The 17,222-nt window shown below is 37.8% G+C and overlaps 1 pseudogene; it reads right to left on the bottom strand.

The window, feature by feature from the left end:
• Window positions 1-4,634: 4,634 nt before the first annotated feature.
• Window positions 4,635-4,806, bottom strand: LOC122918898 (annotated as a pseudogene).
• Between the last annotated feature and the right edge of the window lie 12,416 nt (window positions 4,807-17,222).

Genomic DNA, 17,222 nt, shown 5'->3' with positions numbered 1-17,222 from the left:
GTTTAGGAGTCAGAAGGGCTGCTTGTGCTAACAGCATTACTGGATATAGATGAGTTCTTTCTAAGAGTGTGAGTGGGATATGAGAAGCAGGCGAGTGTTAAGAATATTAAAGTGGGGGCACCCGGGTGGCTCAGTGGGTTAAGCCTCTGCCTTTGGCTCAGGTCACGATCTCAGGGTCCTGGGATCAAGCCCTACATCAGGCTGTCTGTTCAGCGGGGAGCCTGCTTCCCCCTCCCCTCCCCCCCACCTGCCTCTCTGCCAACTTGTGATTTCTCTCTCTCTGTGTCAAATAAATAAAATCTTAAAAAAAAAAATATTAGAGTGATGGCCAGAAAAATGGAATCCAACAAAGGGAGTTGGGAAACAGTAGGTGGGAGGAAGGAAGAGAGCCAAAGGAAGCAAGTGTGTTGTCACAGAAGCCAGGAGAAGAATTTCAAGAAGAATGGAAATCGTCAATGACAATACTGCAAAGTGCTGATGAAGTGTTTATCAGATTTGCATGTTTGCTTTATGTGTATATAAGCCAAAGAGTTATCATGGAATGATGATGGTGCAGCAATTTCAGGAGTAAATTGTAGCTCAGAAAATTGAATGGAATATGTGAGTGGGCACTAATAGTTGAAGAAATTTGGATAATAGAGGAAAAAAAATAGGTCAGTACCTAAAGAACTAGAGGGATATTTGGGAAGTATAGGACAGTTTAGCGTGTTATTAAGCAATGAGTTTTTAACATTGGAAGAGTTTTTAAACATTGGAAAAAGTTGAGATAATCTTGTCCAAGCAAAAATGGCACTGCACAAAGTTAAACGAGCAAGGATGACTTTTTCCAGGGCTGCCGGAAAAGGGGAGAGAAAGGAGAACTCAGTCTGAGGTGTACACTGCTGAGAAAAAAAATAAAAGGACAGGAAACTTTCAAAGATCTGGTGGTGGGGACCATAGCCCATGTGATATCACGGGTTTCACTCAAAAAGGAAAGTAAATTTTCTCATATCTTTACGAGAGGAAATAATTTTACAATTTGTGACAAGGCACTTTTAAAGTTACTCTTCTACCCTCCCACAGATACTGGAAGATGGGGCCCGTCTTCTGTGATAATTACATCCCAAAGGGATGGCTCTTGGGTTCTGGAGAAAGACATTCCTGGTCATAAACAGGCAAGATATTTTAAACGGATTTGTATCCTTAAAGGGCAGAGAAAGACTTACCATTGTAAGTTTCTAAAGTTAAGTGTAAAGTCAGGAAGAAGGCTTTCTAAAGTTTAGTCAAAATGCAAGTAACATTAAGACCATTTGGTCAAACTACAGACCAAGTCCTTGTTGAACATGAGAAAGAATGGGATCAAGATTAAGGAAGGAGCTATTGAAATTAAAAAGCAGAAAGTGCACCCATCCGCAGAACCTGGAGGTAAGCTTAGGTGGATATAAGTAAGTCTATAATAGTGTGGAAGGTAGTAGAGAGATTTCAAACCTGGGGTTCTCAGTTTTCTCAACAAAGTAGGAGTTCAGAGAAATAAACGGATCTTCTGAGAGTGCGGTCAGTACAGGGTGAGGTTCACGATTGGGAAATTGGGGAAACAAAGGTTAGGAAGACATGCTGGAGATAGGGAGAGATGAAGCTAACCAAACCATTGACCCTTGACATAGAGAAAAACATTTATAAAAAAGAAACACAATATGTTTCAAAAGAAGATATGCCCATGTCCCCTGTATGTCATGTATAAACGGTCCCTCTGGGTTTCCAAGTTGTCATTTTTTTCTTCTTTCACTGTTTAACAAAGATGAGTCTGCTACATAATTGTATTTTTTCCCTTTTTTAAGCTAATGATGTTTTCTAGTTCATCTGATTTTTAACGTCTTTGGTGTCAAACCTACTATAAAAATTTCTTGGCAGATTGTTTCCTCTGTGTATAGAATATGAAAAAGAGACATTGAATTTTCTTACCAACTTTTCTGAACTTTGGTTATTACAGCCATGCTGGGTCTGTTCATTTCTCTGCTCCTTTTCACAGTGCATTAACTTTAAAATAACATCTAAGTCCCTGTCTAGCTGTTTTCACATTTTATTTTCTTCTATTGCCAGCCAATGAATTGTTCAACTTTCCAGTCTCTCTTTTGGGATTCTACTTTCATTGACAATAAGAGTTATTAAGATCTGTGTAGTTGATTTTTATCTTCACTTAGATCTGTTTGTATCTCTTGGGTAACCTTTTCTGTGCACAACTCCAATTACTTTATTTCTGTTCTGTCCTTTGCACCAAAATTTGATTTTGCTCATTCTTATTCCCATATAATGGATGTTTGAACTCCTTTTTATTTTCTTGTCATGGGTACTCATTGACATTTTTTAAGGTTTTTATGACCAAAGATTAAAATCTATTTGCAGGTTTTGAATATATCTTCCATTTCTGGAGAAATTTTTGTTTTTCTTTGTTTTTTTTCTTTTTTTTTACCTTGGAAATGTTCATAACACCTATTCTTTGGAGAATGATTTTGTTCATATATAAAACTGTATTCCATACATTTGGTTACAATTTCATAGTCTTATTAAATAGATACTACAATGGCAATTTTTAAAACTTTCTTCTTTTAATTACAGGTTGTTTCATATGAGGAAGAGATTAAATCACATAATTCACAAGGTCTTTTACACCTTATAACATTCTGTATGCCATAAAAATGTTTTGAAACTTTATCTTGACATCTAGATTAAGATTCTTTCTCTGAGTTAGGCCTACAGAAGAGAGAATAAGCAATTTCCAACCAGTTATGATGTGAAGGCTCCCGAAGGTTCAAATATGTACTCCCGTTGACCTGCCTGATACTCTCTCTCCCCATAACTAGCATGAAATTCTAATTATAACTGTGATTCTTTGGATAATAAAATGTAACTTTATCTCTCTGGGACACCAGGGGATACATAAGTAAGTTCTTAGGTCGGGAGTGAAAGGTCCCATATAGCCCTGCTTTGGAAGTAGCAACCAGAGAATGTGAGCAGGGTAGATAGAAGTTAATATCAGGGAAGAGCTATAAAAAGGGACCAACTGGGGGTGCCTGGGTGGCTCAGTGGGTTAAGCCGCTGCCTTCGGCTCAGGTCATGGTCTCAGGGTCCTGGGATCGAGTCCCGCATCGGGCTCTCTGCTCAGCGGGGAGCCTGCTTCCTCCTCTCTCTCTGCCTGCCTCTCCGTTTACTTGTGATTTCTCTCTGTCAAATAAATAAATAAAATCTTTAAAAAAAAAAAAAAAAAGGGACCAACTGGGGCAACTTTTAAAGTAAGTCTGGAGTTAGTCCCACTCTTAAATTACAGATGAATATTTATTATAATGTTAAATTCAATATTCTTTAGGTTGTTAATTTAGCAACCTAATACTAGGAGGTTTGAGAACAGCTTGTCTCCTGGAGGTTAAATCCTTTCTCACTGAGAACAAAAGACAAGTATATTTAGCCCTTCTATTTAAATAACACTTGAACTAATTAATGAAAAGTTCTTTTAAATTGGCTTTACTTTTTTTTTTTTTAACCATTCCTTTTGCTTTAACAACAGGAATACTTACTTACTTCAATGTAAGGAGAAACAAGGGCACTGCATTTCCCTTAGCAAATAAATTAGAGTACTAAGAAAAACAACAGCAACAACAAAAAAAAACCCCACCAAAACCAAAACCAAAAACCAAAATCCAAAAATAAAACAAAAAAACCCCAGTCACATAGGTGGCCAACAGCAGTGAAATTTGTATGGAAGGAAAAGAAGGAGGAGGAGGAAGAGAAAGGGAAGGGCAGGGCAAGGGCAAGGGCAAGGAGAAGGAGAAAAGTTTCTGCAAATTGAAAGCCACAAATAATTCTACTGTGAAAGTGAACATTCCTACTTAAAACGTGTGGGAGATTCCAGAAAATAAGGCAGGACTCTGAAAGGATGAAACAAACAGTCATTGAGCTGCAGAAACAGCTCTCCTTAAATGAAGCTCTTTTTAAAAGTAACCTACTTATTTTTAATTTTTTGAGGAAGCTAGGTTATTGCAGTAGGTAAAACAACCTTTTGACCTGATAATCAAATTACTTAAGTAATCAAATAATTAAGCAATCAAGTATTTACATTATTAAAATCAATATTGAATTGTTAAGGCACCAGTCATGAAATACTTGTTATCCAGATCTGATTTTTAACAATAAAAAACATGTATTGAGCCCCAGGCCGAAGCTTTATAATTTAAAATAAATAATAATAATAGCAAGGAGTTATATATTTTGATTTCTACAAAACTTCCAATATTTCTCAGTACATTCATGTGTTGTATACAAGAAAATTTGTTTGCCATAAAAACTAAGGATTGGGGTACCTGGGTGGCTTAGTTGGTTAAATGACTGACTCTTGGTTCTGGTTAAGGTCATGATCTCATGGTGCCTGGGATCCAGCACTGTCCCCACATGGGGGAGGGGGTTCTGAGCCCAACATCGAGTCTGCTTGAAAGAGTCTCTCCCTCTGCCCCTCCCGCCACACACACTCAGACACAGGCACAAGCTTGCTTGCTCTCTCAAATAAATAAAAACTTAAAAAAAAAAAAAAAAACCTTAAGGCCAAAATTGTTCATTTATGATCAAAATTAATGAAGATCAATTTTTTCTTTTTTATATTAAAAAATGTATACATTCTAACATTTTCTTTCCCAACCTAAGAGAGCCATCTTGTTCTCACCCATAAACCCAGCTGCCATTCTAAGTATGTGAGATCATAAAAATCATTATTTTAATTAGCAATAATCGCGCCTCGGATAAACCTCATTGGCTACGATACTGCCACTGTGCAAAAAATCATTATTTTAAACACATATTATTGTGTGAAGTAATAATCTCTGACGACAATTTTGGTACCCATGCCACAGGCACAAAAAGATTTGTAAGCATTTCATGTGATATTTACTATCAAAATGCAAATCCTAGTGTAGCCGATGCTCTCCTTATGAAGGCTGTTGCTGTTGGCTTGAATGCCACCCACAAACTGTGACCTGTCTTTAAAGTCCTCTTGCCCTTTTCCAGGGAAATACAGATGCTTACCAAGGTGCTCATCTTACCTAGAGATGATATTTTAAAGTCAGTGCCTAGGAAGAAAACTAGATCTGGATGAAATTTCCCTTGAAAATAGTTTATAAAGTGCTTAAGCTAGAGAATGGCCCAGCACATCAGTCACTTTATTCTCTCAGCTTTCTGTGAAATTATTTAAAGTTGTTTGCATGACTTTAAGAGAGATGCTGTTAAAAAAGAGAGAGAGAGAGAGAGTCTATTTCTTTGAACCTTAGTGACACTGCAGGTGCACAGGGAGGGAGGTGACCCCCCCACGAACGACCTAGGAAAATAGCGGCATCACGACTCCCACGTCACCTTGACTTTGGGTGGACACTGATCAAAAATAATCCATGCTTCTGAAACGCACGCCTCCTTGTTCTCTCTCTTTCCTTCCCCCCACGTCCAAATACCAGCGCTTGGGTTTTTGTCATTTAAATTTCCATGTGACATTCCCTGGGCTGGACCTCCGTGTGCCCTTAACAGCTATGAGTTCAGAGACAAGACATTTTAAAAATTAGCTTTAGTTGGGGATCCTCTTCCTCTCACGGATGACACACTCTCTTGGCTCGGAAAGGCGTCGTCTGTCTGGTTGTCTGCTCGGCTGCCGCGGTGTGCCGCAGCCCAGGACGAGGCTGAGCCCTCTGAGGCTGTGCGGCAGCGCGATTTCATTCCATCTTCCCTGCACCTCTTTGCCTTCAACCTGTCAAGTAGCAGCCACTGACAAATCCTGCTGTCATCCTAGAAAATTCATTGTTGGCAGGAACTAAATAGCTTGCCAGCAGTGGGCCAAACACACTCTTCCGCGGCGTATCTAGGCATTCACAGGGAGAACTAATCTGCTTTGTCTCTCAGTTCCTTTTCAGAGGGTTCTATCTTAAGCCATTGGCAGCCCATGGAAATTCATACTTAAAATAATGCATGGCCGCCCATCCTCCCCACCCGAACACACAGAGGAAGAATGAATTTAAGTGGTATTGTGCCTGAAAAGATCAGAATGTGCGGTTTTTAAATTGCCGTGTGAATAAGGCATAGAGTGAAGACAAAGTCATCTTACATTTCAATTTCACTTTTCCATTTTTCTAAATGGCACTATTTCCTAGATATCTCAGTACGAGGACAGGTGCTATTATAGTCAGCAGCAACTGGACTTGACCCATTTAGATTGCCACTTCCAGACAAGGTAATACCATGCTTCACCTGGACCCCAAACAATTGGTAATTCCAGAAAATGAAATTTTCTCTCGCATGAGGGCTGCTTGATACTGCTCTTCTTGGGACTCCAGACCGGCATCTGTTGCCCTCGCTCATGAAGATGCTCATAGACGTTCTTTCTTCCCTTAGATGGGAAAAGACGTCCCACAAATGAAGGAGCCAGCACTTACATTTGCCTAAAGAAAATATATGATGGCCAGGATTACAATCGAGACGCGACTTGAAATTGTGATAACGAAATGATCTCTAAAAATCATTCATTTCCACCCCCGGTTACTTCTATCTTTCTCATCTCTAAAATAATGCTGAACTTACAAAGAAAATATTCCGCATAGAATAACCTGACATATCACCATTTTAAGACTTAAAAAATAGATCAAAATATGAGAGCTTTGAGGTCTGAAGAAGTGAGCACAGTAACTCCTTGTTTTTATTTAGTGTCATGTTTGAAATCTACTGTCATGCAGCTTAGTCTTTCCTACTCTGACAAAATTAACTGTTTTTCTTTTATCTGATTATGCTTTGAGTAAAATAAAACTTCACTTTGTGTTATTCACTAGGTAATGCCATTTCATTCAACATTTAGGTACGATATAGGGAAACACGGATGGACAAATATAACAGGGTAATGGGAGCATTTCACCTAGGTTTCTACTACAAAAACCCCAGAATGATAGAACTCCGTAAGTCCTATGATTTGCTTAAATTTTACTCTTCCAAGCAGTCTATTATAAAAGCAACTGATCTGATGAGACCACTTCAGTTTTGAAAAGAAAGAAAAATAGAAATGCCTAGTTCAGACAATGGTGTTTGTAGTCATCATAAGCACCAGGCAATAAGGGAGATAAAACGCCTCCAAAATTTCAAGGTCAGAGATCCTGACGCAGCCAGTCTCAGGAAGAAAGGAGCTGGAGGGAGTTTATGGATTCAAGATTGACACAATAATCTTAGCAAAGAGAAAAGTTATGGATTTCATTCTGATACCACATCGTTAAGTTGATCATTTACAAAATATTGACGCTAAAATAGCTGGTGAGTAAATTTCAGAAGATACGTAGTATAATTTTTTCACTATTATTTTCAACAGAATCAAGAGGCAAAAGTGAGAGAATAGTTGCCTATGTAGAAATCACTTGCATCGGGGCGCCTGGGTGGCTCAGTTGGTTGGACGACTGCCTTTGGCTCAGGTCATGATCCTGGAGTCCCGGGATCGAGACCCACATCGGGCTCCCAGCTCCATGGGGAGTCTGCTTCGCTCTCTGACCTTCTCCTCGCTCATGCTCTCTCTCACTGTCTCTCTCTCAAATAAATAAATAAAATCTTTAAAAAAAAAAGAAATCACTTGCATCATTAGCCGTTTTACCATTTATATTGTCTCACTTCCACATTTTCATCTTCTCATCAATTTGAGATTCTAAAAACAGTGACTTGAATAAAAAAAGAAATTTGAAATTTCACCTTTTTAGACAAATTTATAACTGGAAAACATGAGCAAGATTTTGCTTCAAGAAATGGATATACTTGGCTTTTTACGAGGAACGTCCTGATCAGTTTTTTAAAAACCAAGTTAATGTATTACTTTCTTCATGTGGAAACAAAAGATTGCAGGCTAAAAGATAAAATGAAATATGGAAAATGGAATATCTGTAGCATCTGAGTAATAAACTGTCAGATATGAGTTTGGTGATGAAGGGCCAGATGATAATTTATTTAATAGATATTTTCCAAAGATCAGTCTCAATCAACAATGTGAAGGAAAGCTAATTACTTTATTACTTACCATAAAGGTATTTTCCTAAATAGGGGATATGAGTTTGAGTTTGTTATGGTGAAAATTAAATTTGGGAAATGAAAACAACTTTGAGTTGCTTGAACTTGTAGTTCATTTTGCAGTGAAACACAGCATACGTGGTAAAATAAATTATATTAACCACCCTCTTTCTCTACTGAAGAAGACTTTCATGATCATTTCTCTGAGACTGCTGATCAGAGACCCTTAAGGTAACCATGTAAAGACATAAAGAACTCTACCCCTAAGAAACTGACCATTTACCTCTCAGAACCTCCGAAGAACCTCCCATTGGCACCTGAGGGCTTCAGTGCATTTTCTGCTACTGAGGGCCCTTAAGTTTGTGAAGCAAGATGCTGTACTGTTTGCAACTTAGTGGTCTACAGAGCTGAAATCTTGAAAGACTTGTCAGAGGAGTGGAAGATACAATGATAACCTTTTATTCAATGCAAGTATGAAAATGAAAGACAAACAGCATTTAAGTATTTTATTTGTAACATAACTATTCTGTATATAATTATATTAGATAATGCTTAGGAAAGACTAAAGAATCCAATACTTGTATTTTGGCAAAACAACCTTATCGCTAAGGGACAAAAATAATTTTTTCTCTTTATGAATTTTGAAAAATAAATGCTCTACTTCACAATAACATATACATCATTTTCTCGTAGCCATGACATGCATACATTCCTCTTGGATAATATATGGGAGATATAGTTGAGTGGGAACAAAAAGAGTCCATTTATGTTTTGAAAATGATTGATGAAAATGATAATTCAAAGAAAAAAAATGAGTAACAAATGTTTCTGCTTCTCACCTTTTCATATTCCTGAATTGAAGGATTTAGTTCGTGAACATTTATCATTTGAGCACATCACTCCTCTGCTTAAGTGCAATTTTCTCTTCCACAGGGCTAATGTGAATTAGTAGACCAACTGCTGGGATAAACTGGCTAAAGTCAGCCAGCAAAATCTTCTAAATTGGAGAGGCAGTGTGGAATTTGCTGATGCTGCCATAATTAAAGTTAGATCAGAAGAAGGTGTATGCTAAAAATGTGCACTAGAAGAGATAATGCATCTTTTCCTGGAAACGAGAGTCTGTATGTGCCTTTAGTTTATTACTTAAATCCACAGTATGAATTTTCAGAAATTCCACCTCACCTCTCTACCACTGTCAAGGTATTTGACCTGTGCATTTGTATTCTCCATCATTAAGGGGTCCTTTTTTTTTTTTTTAAGATTTTATTTATTTATTTTACAGAGATCACAAGTAGTCAGAGAGGCAGGCAGAGAGAGAGCGGGGGAAGCAGGCTCCCCGCTGAGCAGAGAGCCCAATGCAGGGCTCGATCCACCCTGGGATCATGACCCGAGCCGAAGGCAGAGGCTTAACCCACTGAGCCACCCAGGTGCCCCATTAAGGGTCCTTTCGAAAGACAGCTAATCGCTGCTATATATGTGCCAGAATATCTTTCCCCTCTTTGGTATGGATGGTGGGAAATCTTATATTTTTATTTGTTAAAGTTACTTCACTGTAATATTATAATGATTCACAATGAGAGACTGAATAAACTAATGGACAAATAACATAGGGTAATAGAGTCCTGATCCAAAACTCCATAGCAAACAGTCCAAAAAGCCAAACAACAACTTCTGCTGCAATCAGCCTAGAATGGTCGGGACATGGTCAATGACCGCCAGCTTCCATGGTTTTTGCCCTTGGTTCTGTCTTAGGATCCACTACAGAATGCCAAATATGGTCCTCAAATCAATCAGGTAAGATGCTCCACTTCCAGTTAACCCGCCCCCAGCTTCACCATGCCAACAGCCTCCAATCAGAGCACACCTGGATTCTTCATTGTATATACTATAAAGCCTTTTCACTCCACTGCTTGCCTTTGCGTTGTTGCCAAATACTCGTGATGGTGGCTGACTCTGAGTAAATAGCCTCTCTCTGTTCTCATTTTGGCAGTCTTCATTTCAACAGCACCATAAAGCGTTGCTGGCCAAAAAACATTATTTGTACTACAAAATATCTGATACACTAAGACATTTGCTTCATTTGAAATGTTATTTTTAAGAGGTAGAAAGGCAAGATTTTAAGGATTCAGATTTTAAGGACCTTAATGAGATCTTTACTATACATTCCCCTTAATAATTCAACTGGTATTTGCTGCCAATTAATTGTCAGGCATTGAGATGTATGTTGGATACTCCAACAAAGATAAATGAATCAGTCCCTATTCTAGAGATTAGTTGTGAGTTGTGGGAAAATATAAATAAGTCAACAAATAATCTAATACAGCCTTATATGTACACATATACCATATGCTAAGAAGAAAGTGTGAGGAGAAAACCTAACTCTACTAGTAGGGAATAAAAGGATTGGGGAGAAAGATTAAGCTATAAAATAATCTTCTGAGGTATGATCATCATAGTTCAGAAATTGCCACAAAACATCAACTACAAAAGAACTTTTTAGAGTTTCTCTTTATGTAGTGTAGACGTAAGATTTTTTTAAGAGTTTTAATTAGGGTTCTCCAGAGAAACAGAACCAATAATGTAAGTGTGTGTGTGTGTGTGTGTGTGTGTGTGTGTGTGTGTGTGTTTAGACAGAGTGAGAGAGAGAGATGAGAGACAGAGATATATTATAACAAATTGGTTCAAGCAATCACGGAGGCTGCAAATCCCAAGATCAGTGGTGGTTGTTATCGGACTGAAGACCCATGACAGCTGATTGTATAATTCCAGTGTGAATGTTGCTAAGCTTAAGACCCAGAGGGGTCATTGTTTTAGTCCAAGTCTGAAGGCAGAGAAAAAAAAAAAATCAATATTCCAGATCAAAAGCAATCAGGCAGGAAGAATACCTTCTTATTGGAAATGGTCAGCATTTTGATCTATTCAGATCTTCAGACGGTTAGAAGAGGTCCACACATATTAGGGAAGACAGTCTACTTTACTCATTCTATCTTTTTAAACGTTAAACTCATCCAATATCACCCTCCACCTAAAATAATGTTTGACCAAATATCTGGGCATCCTATGGCCCAGTCAAGTTGACAAACAATATTAACCATCAGAAATCTACCTCTTGTCATCTTGGTACACATAGGCATGCCCTTAGGCCATAGTTAACAGATGAAGACAGGAACAAAGTCAAATATTTCATTCTACATAATACATTTTATTTTGGGCAGTGGCTCAGGTCACATGGTTACTTCATGACCTAAGGATAGGTGTTATGCCTTTACTAAGGTGCCACATTAGGCCAAGAGCTGTTTCTCAAAAGGAGAGTAGTTTTCTGCAGAGGATAGTAGGATTTTACTCCAAAATCATTAGGGCTTGCAACACCATTTACCAATAGGGACTTGCCAAAGGCTCCGAAAAGCATCCCTATCTGCCACTGACCCTTCGAGCACCAGTGGATCTTCCGGAACCAGTGGATCTTCTGGCCTAAATTGCAGGGAAGCTTGCATCACAACCTGGACCTGTTGTAGAGCCTTCTCTTGCACTGGGCCTCCCTCAAAATTAACAAATGTTTTGGATTGCTCAGTAAATGGGCTGGAGTAACACGTCCAAGTGAGGAATATGTTGCCTCCAGAATCCAGAGAGGCTCACTAAGCTTTTTGCTGCTTCTTTATTATAAAAGAGGGGCCACATGCAACAACTTATTCATCACCTTTGAAGAGGTATCTAAATGTGCCCCACCCTGCTGAAATCCTAGAAAGGCAGAAGATCCTTTAACTTTAGTTATATCTATTTCCCACCCTCTAACATGCAAATGTCTTATCAATACATCTAGAGTAGTTGCTACTTCTTTCTTTCTAAGTCCACTAAGCATAATGGCATCAATGTAATGAACCAGTGTGATATCCTGTGGAAAGAAAAGGCTAGCAAGATCCCTGTAAACTAAACTATGACACAGAGTTAGAGAGCTGATATACTTCTAGGCTGGGATCATGAAGATGTTTTGCTGACCCTGCCAGATTAAAGCAACCTGTTTCTGGTGGCCTTTATTAACAGGGCTGGAGAAAAAAAGAAAAAGAAAAAAAAGAAAAAAAAAATCCAGATCAATAGCAGCGTACCAGGTAACAGGGGATGGGTTAATTTGCTCCAACAATGAAACCACTTCTGGTATAGCATGTGCAGTTGGAGTCTCAGCCTGATTAAGTTTACAATAATCCATCGTCATTCTCCAAGATCCATCTGTCCTGGGCACAGGCCAAATATGGAATTAAATGGGGATGCTGGAGGTGCCATCCCTGCATCTTTCAGATCTTTAATGGAAGCACCAATCTCTGCAATCCCTCCAGGAATCCAGTATTTTGTTTATTCTTTTCCTAGACAGAGGCAGTTCTAGTGGCTTCCACTTGGTCTTTTCTACACAGTAGACCTTACTCCACTCATCAGAGAACCAACATGGAGATTGTGCCTGCTGCTGAGTTAGTCTCTTCCAAATGTGCATTCCAAAACTGAGAAAAATGATTACTGAATGGGTTGAGGGACACACTGGACCCACTGTACAATGGGACTGATCAAAAACTCTATTGATCATTTGCACTCCATAAACCCCTACTCTACTGAAGAACCATCAGGATGTTTTGGGTCTTCTGGAATCAGTGTCCAGTATTCCCCAAAAGTTTTAATGATTTTCATTTTCTCAATGTACCATGGTAAAAGGCCATAGGGGAGGGTGGGGAGAAAGATTCACAGTATACATTTTTGGCAGTGCCCCTCTTCAAGGGGACCCAAACTTCCCATCATCCAAGGGATTTGGGGTTTGTAAACTAGCTCAAATTTGAAAATTAATTGAAGGAACATGACTCTCTTTTTATGACTTATGTTTAACTTTTGTTCATTTGACTTAGAACTGTTCTGCTTATAGATTAAATAAGAATTTAGTAGGCTTCATAACTATTTCAATTCTAGATCACCATGATGAACTAGCCAAAGTCACAGGTCTACACAAGTCAGACTATGCTGATTGCTACTTTAGCTCTGCTGTCTATAACATTATCCATGCCCTCCTTGCCTTTGGTGCTTGAGGGCTGCCACTTGGTCCCTCTTACCCTGGATCCAATTATTCCAGTTGCATTTAGATTTCCCAATTCAGAGACCATAATTTTCTCTGTGAGGTCTGTTACAGAGAAGAAAAATCACAGAACTCTTAAAGGATTCTGGGGCTCCCCTCACAAATTGTTGCTCACAGTGGGTTAAAACCATGTTTTACAGACCCTCCAGTGTAGGTGATAGGTCTTATATGACAAATCCACTCTACCATTCCAGTCTCCCTAAGCTTTTGAATCCCTTTCTCTCCATTACACTGACACAGGTTGGGGATGTCCCACTCACTTATTGAAGACTATATTTTGGTCTATGTTTTAATCAATCAACCAAACTGCCATAGTCCTTTAAAACTCTCTGAGCTGTTCCATTAAACACAGAATCCTTGCTTAGTGGGCTCATGTCAGTAAATTTGGCCTGATTCAACTTTATGTTTGTCCCACCATTATCCCACACCTTTAACATTCATTCCCACACGGGTTCCTTGGATTTCTGTCTGTGTAAATTAGAACACTCAAGCAGTTCTTTTAGAGTGTTGCACATCTATAGTTTACACTTTGTACCTCTCCTTTAGGAGCCTGCTGGGACTTGAGTCTAGTTATAGGCATAAAAGCAAAGAAGGGGTAATGGGATGGGTCCTAAAAAGAATCAGTCTTGTCTTACATGGCAACTGTCTAAGAAGAGGCCAATACAGTGTTTTGTTTTGTTTTGTTTTTTCAAACAATGTAGGACTTATTCCTTCAGATGGGAGTGGAGAGATTCCCTCTGTTAAGAATGAAGAAGCCACTTCCATTGGCAAAGAAGACTGATCAGCATTTAGGGGCTCAATGTTTCCAGCTTCACCAGGATCTTCTTCATGTTTCCATTCCAATCCTCAGGACCCAGCCCTTCATATTTAGTGCCTTCAATAAGCAATAGACACCCTACAAGGCTAGGAGTTCAAATTGTGCTATAATTCAGCCACTCACAGGATGGGATGTTTTCATTTGATTTTTAGCAATCTCAGCCTTAGGCTACTGGAAATAAGGGTCTCCTTTAAGGCACTTATAGAAGTTTTTAGGCCATTTATGCAGTGCTTGAGCTGGAAATTCAAATTCCTCAGTGCCTCATTTTTCCCCCAACTTTATCCAGTAACATTAGGAAGATCCAGCCATTCTCATCATTTCTGTTAGCTTGAGAAAAATATTCAAAATTGTTATACACACAGACATACAGATCCTTGCTTTTTATAAGTGGCTGATTAGAAGTATCCAATGGAAATATCTTGTGTGTCCCTATTGCCAAATTACAACATGGACTATCAGTGTTCTCTTTGCTATTGGAAATTGAGTCATTAGTATCTTTAAATCTAATTATATTAGAAATCCAGTTCCAAAAACAACAGAAGCAATTCTGTTCTTTTAAAACCAGTCTCAGTATCAAAATCTGTATTGGTCAGTGTTCTCCAGAGAAATTGTGTGTGTATATGTGTGTATCTCCAACCAGAGATCCAGAAGACCCAGAAGAATCAGTAGACATTTTCAGTCCAGGTCTGAAGGTGTGAGAACCAAGAAAATTCACAGTTCCATCCTAAAGGCTGGTAGACTCAACACTCAGAGTTGAGCGTCAAAGCCTCAACACTCAAAGTCAAAGTTTCAGTTTGGCAATATATCTGAAGGTAGGATAAAAATCTACGTCACAGCTCAAGGGCAGTCAGGTGAGAGAACTTTTCTTAGTTAGGTGAGGGTCAGTCCTTTGATTTATTCATGACTTCGACTGATTGAATAAGGCTCACCCATATTAGGGAGAGCAATCTGCTTTAGTCTATTTACTCATATGTTAAACCCAAAAACACTCTCCTAGAAACAACCAGAGTAATAGTTGACCAAATATCTGGGTTCGCTGTTTCCAAGTTAAGTTGACATATAAAATTAATCATCAGAGTTATTAAAATCAGATTAATTAAAATTAATCATTTCAGAGTTATTTCAAGAAGTTATTTCAAAAATCCATACAGGGCTTTTAAAAACATAAATAAAATAAGGAAAATGTGGACAAACAAAACTCTTTAAAAGTTGATTATATTTGTATGTGGTAAGCCTACAACAATGTTAATGAATTCTAATGAGTTACTACTATATCACTTGGATATATTGCTATTGGAGAAAACTTGGCCAAAATAATAATAATAATAATAATATTTTTTGAAAGTAGAACACATTTTTGGTAGAAGAAAAACCTGTATACTTCTCTAAATGTAAACAGTATTGGTGTTACTCATAAAATAGCTAAATAGTTTTCCATGTGGAGACAAAATAATTAATGAGCATCTGGGACTTCTAAATACTAAATCTTATGTGGAAATTAAATTAAATGGTCAAATGTGTGGCAGAAAGGTGGTTGAATAAATTTTGGATGTCCTGGATTAAATACAGCCAAAAAAAATTTAAAAAGTTCTCTTTAAGTGAGATTCTAAGAGCCTTTAGTATTTAAATTAACATTGTGACTCTTCAAGAGGGAGAGATAATATGTATCTATTTCCAACTATATTGGTCCACACACTCTGTCCTGGAGCATTTCACAGATTAGTGTTCTGTGAAACACACTTTGGGAAATTCTTCTCTTGAGCATTATAAGTTTGAAATGTTTCTAATGTTCTTTTCAATTTAAAAGAATAAAAATATCTCTTTATATTACAAAACTGTTATAATAATATCTTATATAAGCACAGCACTAATTAGTTTCAAAGTATTTTCACTACAATTATAGCATTTTAGTTTTACAAGATTTTTGTAAGGCAGGTATAATGATCTTCATCACATGAATAAGAATTTAGGACAGAGATTACTTAAGAGACTTGTTCAAGGTCACATAGCTAGTTAGTAACAATTCTTGGGTTAGAATTCCTCTTTTTAAGATGTTTCTACAGCATTTATTCATTAATGTCTATTCATACTTGACTTATATATAGATTAGTTATTTCTACAGTCTCATTAAGAGAATTACTTTTAGCCGTATAAGACTGGGTTTCAATACCAGTTCTTCTACAGGCTATGTGACCCTGGTCAAGTTTTTTGGGCATTTGGGCCTCAGTTTCCTTATAAGTCATTGGGAATTAGAAATAATTCCATAATACCTTTTCCAAAACCCTGGGAGCCATATGTATTTCTCAGTTTGTATTGTATGGTAGTGAGGTAATTCACTCATATTCCATATACTCTATGACAACCACAACAGTACTCATAATAAAAGATAATATTTTTTAGTTAAACATATAAATACTCACAATGAATGGGTTTAGTTAAAGACTATCAACCTCAAATCATTTCATCTGAGAAGTACACCACCATGAATTTTGTCATAAAATAAATGAAAATAGCTTTCAGTTTTCAGAGGCTGGGCAAGTCAGTCCGGATTGCTGTAACAAAGTACCATAGATTGGTTGGATTATAAACAATAGAAACTTACTTCTCAAAGTTCTGATGGCAGGAAGTCCAAGCTCAGGGTACCACCATGGTAGGGTTCTGGTGAGAGCCCTCTACTGGATGGCGGAGGGCTAACTTTCATACTCACATGATGGAGGACAGAGAGAAGCAGCTAATACTCTCTGATTCTTATAAGGGCACCAATCCCTCCATGAGGGCTCTAGTGTCAATGACCTCATCTAATCATAGTTATCTCCCAAAGGTCTCATCTCCTAATATCACATTGACTGTGGGGTGGAGGTTGGGGGGTGTGAGCATTCCAACATATAAATGTTGAAAGGACACAAACATTCAGTCCATAACACAATGTTCTTGGATATATAGAACTGTGATAACAGATAAGAAGGTTTTTGTACTTCAATATCTCAGGATTTTTGTGAAAATACAGATACACATGTTAGAACACATAAAACAGTGCCTGGCACACAATGAAAGCACAGTAAATGCCAGATATTGACATTATTATATTATTATGACTATTAAACAAAATTATAGTCTTCAAATTCTTTACAATTATGTTCATTAAAAAACACCCTGCGAATGCATGAAATTAAAGAACGAGCAAAAATATAAAACATTATATTTTCTGAACTGTTCTTGGATGTCCAGAAATATACACACATACACATTTGTGTG

Source organism: Neovison vison, chromosome 10, assembly GCF_020171115.1.
Source record: "Neovison vison isolate M4711 chromosome 10, ASM_NN_V1, whole genome shotgun sequence".
NCBI lineage: Eukaryota > Metazoa > Chordata > Mammalia > Carnivora > Mustelidae > Neogale > Neogale vison.
This window is presented reverse-complemented; position numbering and strand designations above follow the sequence as displayed.